Genomic DNA, 6,936 nt, shown 5'->3' with positions numbered 1-6,936 from the left:
TATGTTACTACAAGTTAATACTCATTATAAAAGGAATCACATGGCCATTGTAAACATTTAAAGTGTTACAGAAGTACTTTATAAAGTACAAGTCCCCTGTTCCCCCAGTACTTTTTCAATCCCACTCTAAACAGGCAACTACTAATATTGATACTGCTATTGTTCCACAAAACGTAGATCATAAACAAATGTCATACACACATGAATATGTATTTAGTTTTACCTAAGTTGAATCATACTATTTGTTCTGATGTACGTTATTTATTTAATAATATATCTTGGAAATTATTTTCTATATTATCAAATACTAATCTATATTATTATTTTTAATAGTGTTAGAGTTTTACATGGTATAAGTTTCCCATAATATATTTACCTCATCTCCTACTAATGGACATTTAGATAACTTCCAAGACTTCTTTCTTTTTTGGCTATTACAACAACGATTAAGCAACCTCCCTGTTCATGTATCTCTGCATGCTTGTCATAATATTTCTCTAGATACATATAACATTTTAAAGGAAGAGATGATAAGGCTCAGTAACAGGCTTAGGGGCTTGATTTTTGTCAATTCAATCAAGAGTTGAATTGGGCGTTGGTTTGTACTAATCAAATTTATAAAACTCTTCGTCAGAAACCAGGATGCCACTTCATTAAATCACAGTAGCAGGTATAAGCTTATTTGAAAATGGAAATCCACTGTCCAGTGCACTGCTTTCTCGTTACCAATTACCTAGTAAGGAGAAAGTTGTCTAAGGCTGGGCGCGGTGGCTCACGCCTGTAATCCCAGCACTTTGGGAGGCTGAGGCGGGTGGATGAAGAGGTCAGGAGATCGAGACCATCCTGGCTAACACGGTGAAACCCCATCTCTACTAAAAACGCAAAAAAATTAGCTGGGCATGGTGGTGGGCGCCTGTAGTCCCAGCTACTCGGGAGGCTGAGGCAGGAGAATGGCGAGAACCCGGGAGGCGGAGCTTGCAGTGAGCAGAGATCGAGCCACTGGACTCCAGCCTGGGCAACAGAGGGAGACTCCGTTTCAGGAAAAAAAAAAAAGAAAAGTTGGCCGGGCGCGGTGGCTCAAGCCTGTAATCCCAGCACTTCGGGAGGCCAAAATGGGCGGATCACGAGGTCAGGAGATCGTAGACCATCCTGGCTAACACGGTGAAACCCCGTCTCTACTGAAAAAATACAAAAAAACTAGCCGGGCGAGGTGGCGGGCGCCTGTAGTCCCAGCTACTCCGGAGGCTGAGGCAGGAGAATAGCGTGAACCCGGGAGGCGGAGCTTGCAGTGAGCTGAGATCCGGCCACTGCACTCCAGCCTGGGCGACAGAGCAAGATTCCGTCTCAAAAAAAATAAAAAAAAAAAAAAAAAAAGAAAAGTTATCTAATAACCAGGTATTTTTAAATACGGAGGTTAAATGCACTGAAAGGACTTTTTTCAAAGTGTGAAGGATTGAGTCATCCTTTTTTCTTTTTCTTTTGAGACGGAGTCCCTGTCACCCAGGCTGGAGTGCAGTGGCCCAATCTGGGCTCACTGCAACCTCAGCCTCCCAGGCTCAAGTCATTCTCCTGCCTTAGCCTCCTGAGTAGCTGGGATTACAGGCGACCGCCACCGCGCTCGGCTAATTTTTGTATTTTTAGTAGAGACGGGGTTTCATTATGTTGGCCAGGCTAGTCTTGAACTCCTGACTTCAGGTGATCCGCCCACCTCGGCCTCCTAAAGTGCTGGGATTGCAGGCGTTAGCCACGGCACCCGGCTGAGTAATCCTTCTTCACTGTACTCTCTCCCTGTCACACAGATTGCAATGTTCATACCCTCTGGTCAGGTACCATTTTGCTTGAACAGGGCTGGAAACATACTGACATAGTCTTATCTATCAGTTCTTTTTTTTTTTTCCCAATGAACTCTGAACTTTTTATTGGCCTCCTGCTCCCCAAAGGGTACCCTGCTTCTGCTGGCTTAATACCTCAGAACTTTGGTGTCGTTGGTCTCAGACACCACTTTGCCATCCACTATCCTGCGGGTGATGGTCTTTTGGATGGTTTGCATAGAGTTGCTGCTGTCCAAGGCATCACCAAGATTGAATTCCTCGCCATCTTCCAGCAGGTGGCGGTAGGTGGTAATCTCAGCTTCCAGCTTGACCTTGATGTTCAGCAGGGCCTCATACTCATGGGCCTGTCGCTGTTCCTCTGCCCGGGTCTGTGCCAGCTCTGACTCCAGGTGCAGCAGGATCCCATTGAGCTGCTCCATCTGTAGGGCGTAGCAGGCCTCCACCTCCCTCAGGCTGTTCTCCAAGCTGGCCTCCAGATTTCTCACGGAGTCCAGGTCGATCTCCAAGGACTGGACTGTATGTCTCAGCTCTGTGAGCGTCGTCTTAGCAGCTCCAACCTCAGCGGACTGTGTGGTGACCACTGTGGTGCTCTCCTCAGTCTGCTGAGACCAGTACTTGTCTAGCTCCTCTCGGTTCTTCCGAGCCAGCTCGTCATACTGGGCCGGGTTGTCTGCCATGATCTTGGTGAGGTCCTGAGATTTGGGGGCATCTACCTCCACGGTCAACCCAGAGCTGGCAATCTGGGCTTGTAGGCCTTTTACTTCCTCTTCGTGGTTCTTCTTCATGAAGAGCAGCTCCTCCTTGAGAGCCTCGATCTCTGTCTCCAGCTGCAGTCGGGTGACATTGGTGTCATCAATGACCTTGCGGAGCCCATGGATGTTGTTCTCCACAGACTGGCGCATGGCCAGCTCTGTCTCATACTTGACTCTAAAGTCATCAGCAGCAAGACGGACATTGTCAATCTGCAGAACGATGCGGGCGTTGTCCATAGTGTTTGCGAAGATCTGAGCCCTCAGGTCCTCCATTATCTTGAAGTAATGGCTCCAGTCTCTGACCTGGGATCCCTTCTTCTCCAAGTGCTCCCAGATTTTGCTCTCCAGCCTCCGGTTCTCGGTCTCCAGGCTCCTCACTTTGTCCAGGTAAGAGGCCAGGCGGTCGTTCAGGCTTTGCATGGTCTCCTTCTCGTTCTGGATGCCTCCCATTCCTGCCAGACCCCCGGCCATCCCTGAGGCCAGGCCCCCGGACCCCATGCCGCCCCGGAAGCTGGTGGAGTGGGACACGGAGATCCGGGAACCAGAGGCCCCCGGCACCTGCATAGACACTGACTGCACTGCTGACCGGCCGGGCGCCGTAGCTGGGCACCTGGACAGAGCCCAGGGACCGGTAGTTGGTAGAGAAGGTGGAGCGAGTGGTGAAGCTCATGCTGTAGGGGAGGAAGGCAAGACGACAGGACCCAGGCTTTGCCGACCTCAGTTCTATTTTTTAAAAACAACTCTATAATGAACTTGCCCTTGTTATTTACAATGTTGGTTTTTGTCATATTGAGCTCCATCTCATTTTGAGACTAGTAGTCCACTGTCCACTGGCTGGTTTCTTTAGAGGAAATACTGTGCAGAGTTCATACCAGCCTACTCTTTTCTTTTCCTTAGTTCTTTCAGCTCCCAAAGGGGCTCAGGGGGCATGAGGAGCAATGCTCCTTCTTCTTTTCATACTTTTAAATCTGTTTCTCAGCCACTTTGTCTCAAATGGAGGAATCAGTCATCAGGAACCCTTAGGCTTTCCACACTTTAAGTGGCAACCTGGAGGAGGAAAAGAGGACAGCTTCAGCTTTTAAGGGCTCTTGGCTCAAATTTCTACAAAAATGGGAAGGAAAGGGGTGGCTGTTTCAGTCATGAGTGATTATGTTCTCCAAGGCTAAACCTATAAATATTAAACGCCAATTTCATGGTGGTAAATGCCACCAAATTGGATTGCTTTTAAAACTACACATAACCCTGGCAAATATAATTTCAGTTCTTTTCTCACACTGCAGTATCCTTTTACTTACTCTATACTTTGACAGAGAAAGAATGGAACTAGCTTCATTTTGATTCATGAATGTTGTTTTTATTCTAAATGCCCCATGTGAGGGGAATGCAAATGGACACAAGATATATGCAAATTCTCTTGCATATCCAGAGAAGGCAAATGAGGCTTAGTTCTTAGATTCCTTGATCAGGCTCCCTGGGTGAGAAGGCTAAGGAAAGAGGTGTCTGTAACTGAATTACAGAGAACGTCATGTTTGAGAAGGGAAAGGAGAGATGTTGGCTGCCATACAGCTCCCAGCATTCCAGAACCTGCATATAAAAGTGAGTGCAGCTGCCAAGGCAAGTGAAGGAGCTCAATGAAAGCACGGCCTTCACTGGCATGAGGGCGCCCAGGGCACAGAATGCAATACAGCAAGATAAAATGGAATCTCCAACTTTCCTGCTTCAGGTTTTGACTCCAAGTCTCTGCATAAATCTTTAAATCGCCAATTGTCTTTCTACCTCCCCGCTCTCTCTTTCACAATCCAGGCCAGGACTACGGTGACATGAGTGAAGCCAAAAATTATGGGGAGCCAAAAACTCCCTCTAATTTCTACCATCAGTAACTTTTAAATTTCTACTATCAGTAGTTGAGATAAATGTTTTGGTGACTTAATTTTAAAATAATCAAAATTAGGGTGGGCTCAGTGGCTCATACCTGTATTCCAGGCACTTTGGGAGGCTGAGGCAGGAGGATGGCTTAAGGTCAGGAATTTGAGACCAGCCTGGGCAACACAGTGAGACCCCCATCTCCACCAAAAAAACCAAAAAATTAGCCAGGCATGGTGGCCCCATGCCTAAGATCTCACCTACTTGGGAGGCTGAGGTAGGAGGATCTCCTGAGCCCAGGAATTTGAGGTTGCAGTGAACTATGATCTTGCCACTGCGCTCCAGCCTGGGCAACAGAGTGAGATCCTGTCTCAAAACAAAAACCAAAACAAGCAAACAAACAAAATATCAAAATTAGTGCAAAAATTCCATGATGAACAAAATACCAACATTTTAAATAAAGACAGAATTCTATCCTGCACTTGTAAGAGCCTCTCTCCAGTTGCCTCTCCTTAAACCTGATCCTGGTTCCAATAAAACTTTATTTGTAAAGCAGGTATCTAGCTGTCGTTTGCCTATTTGATTTTATAAGCTGTTGCATTAAAATGTTATTTATCTTGATTACTGCGTGTTTTGGAGCCTTCTTCAATTTAGTGCCCCAGGTGAGTGCTCACTTGCCTGACTCTAGTCCTGGCCTTGTTTCAACCCCTCCTTTTTTTCTTTTTTAACCTTATGATGATTCTGTTTATGAACAAGTACTTGAACTTGACTTAATACAATGAGGGAATATGTAGGACATATGGTTTTTGCAGAGAGGTTTTTCTCATTTTCCACTTTTCTTTGCCTTCTTCCTCTGAAACCAGTTCCCTGGCAGAGCCTCCTTAATTGTCCTTTTCTGCCCTCTTGTTGCTTCACTTCTCTTTTTCCAAACGATGTCTTCTAAACTTCTTAGTCCCAGCTATTTGAGTTCTGAACCCGACAGCTTTATCTGTCATTTCAAAAAGCCCTATCAACTGCTGTACTGATTGTAGATAATGAGTAGGAAAGAGAACTTTGCTCTGCTTGTGACACAGGTTCTGTTGCCTGGATAAGGTTCATGCACAGGGTAGGCTAAGATGGTCTGCTTAGAAGAATGGACTTTGTGGATATGCCATGACAAAGATGTGTCAAAATACCCCTGAAGTACTTATTCCTGTGCTGCATTTGATAATAGAGGATTTATTAATATTCTTTACTTTGGGGTACCTTAGCATTTATGAGGATTTATTAATATTCTTTACTTTGGGATGCCTTAGCATTTATGTTCTGTTCTAGATTTGTATTATAGCAGAGTAACGTCATAAGTACTATTTGAAAATTATTTACATTCAACTATATATATAGTCAGTGAGAAAGAGAGAGGAAAAGAGAGGAGGGAGAATTTAAATTTTGAAGATAAATCTTCATCCATCCCCCTAAATGAGGATATATCTTAGAGTGAGCATAAGAAGGAAGATGTGAATCTGTTGTTTCCTTACAAATCTGATTCTACAGAACTACACTTTATGAGCAATTTAAGGAATTTTGGGGATAATTAGCCTATATTTAGTTTTTTTCCTTTCATGTTGATTTAGGAGCCAACCCTCTGTTAGATACTACTCCACTGTACAGTAATGTATGATTGTTGCTATTGTGTTTTAAGAGTGTTTTTCAATTGTTTAGTGGATTTGAATTATCTTCACCCAACTAAATTGATCTTGTGTGAAAGAAAATATGAGGTTATAGCTATCGTATAATGTTACACTTAACCTTGTCTTCTCAGGGCTTGCAGAGGGCACCAGTTAAGACCATGAGCTTCAGGAGTAGACCGCTTGGGTTCAAATTCTAACTCTGCCACTTATTAGTTGAGTGGCCTTGGACAAATTACTTACTGAGCCCCAGTTTTTCTCATCTGTAAAAGGGGGATAATAATAACACCGACCTTTTAGGATTATTGGGAAGATTAAGTGAAATAATACATGTAATGTACTTAGCCAGTGCCTGATGTTGAGTAAATATTCAATAAATATTCGTTGTTATTATATTAGGTCTGGGGTTGTCTGCTGCATAGCAAATCTGCAGTTTGAGAAGTTGCCACTACAAATAGTGACCCTGGGCTATGATGGTAAGGTCCAAACAGTCAGGCTTCTTTCTAACAGATATCTAGTCAGCATGTAATTCCAGTTTATTATGAGTTTTTTCCATAGTAATGTGTTTGGTAAATTTACAGATTGAACACAAAGACAATGTGATACACTTAGACCATAATGTTAAGAAACAGACTTAAGTAAAGTTTGGGTCACCTTTTAATTTCTTCTAACAGTTATCAACTGCTTTTTAGTTCCTGGTTGTATTTCCAGGTGTTAATAGGAAATAATCTTCTTCCCGCCCTTAACCAAATTGCTTTCCTTGTTTAAAACACAGCTTTGGCAATGGTGCTGAAAGATTTTAGCAGCTTGGCAAAAAAAAAA

General features: G+C 43.9%; 1 pseudogene across 1 annotated transcript; it reads right to left on the bottom strand.

Annotated features, from left to right (window-relative positions):
* Nucleotides 1–1,960: 1,960 nt before the first annotated feature.
* Nucleotides 1,961–3,254, bottom strand: LOC111528355 (annotated as a pseudogene). The gene has a single exon (XR_002726956.3). The product of XR_002726956.3 is annotated as a keratin, type I cytoskeletal 18 pseudogene (transcript).
* Nucleotides 3,255–6,936: the final 3,682 nt, after the last annotated feature.

The sequence above is a fragment of the Piliocolobus tephrosceles genome, chromosome 4, assembly GCF_002776525.5.
Source record: "Piliocolobus tephrosceles isolate RC106 chromosome 4, ASM277652v3, whole genome shotgun sequence".
Taxonomy (NCBI): domain Eukaryota; kingdom Metazoa; phylum Chordata; class Mammalia; order Primates; family Cercopithecidae; genus Piliocolobus; species Piliocolobus tephrosceles.
The sequence above is the reverse complement of the archived record's forward strand: the minus strand, read 5'-3'. Positions and strand labels throughout refer to the sequence as shown.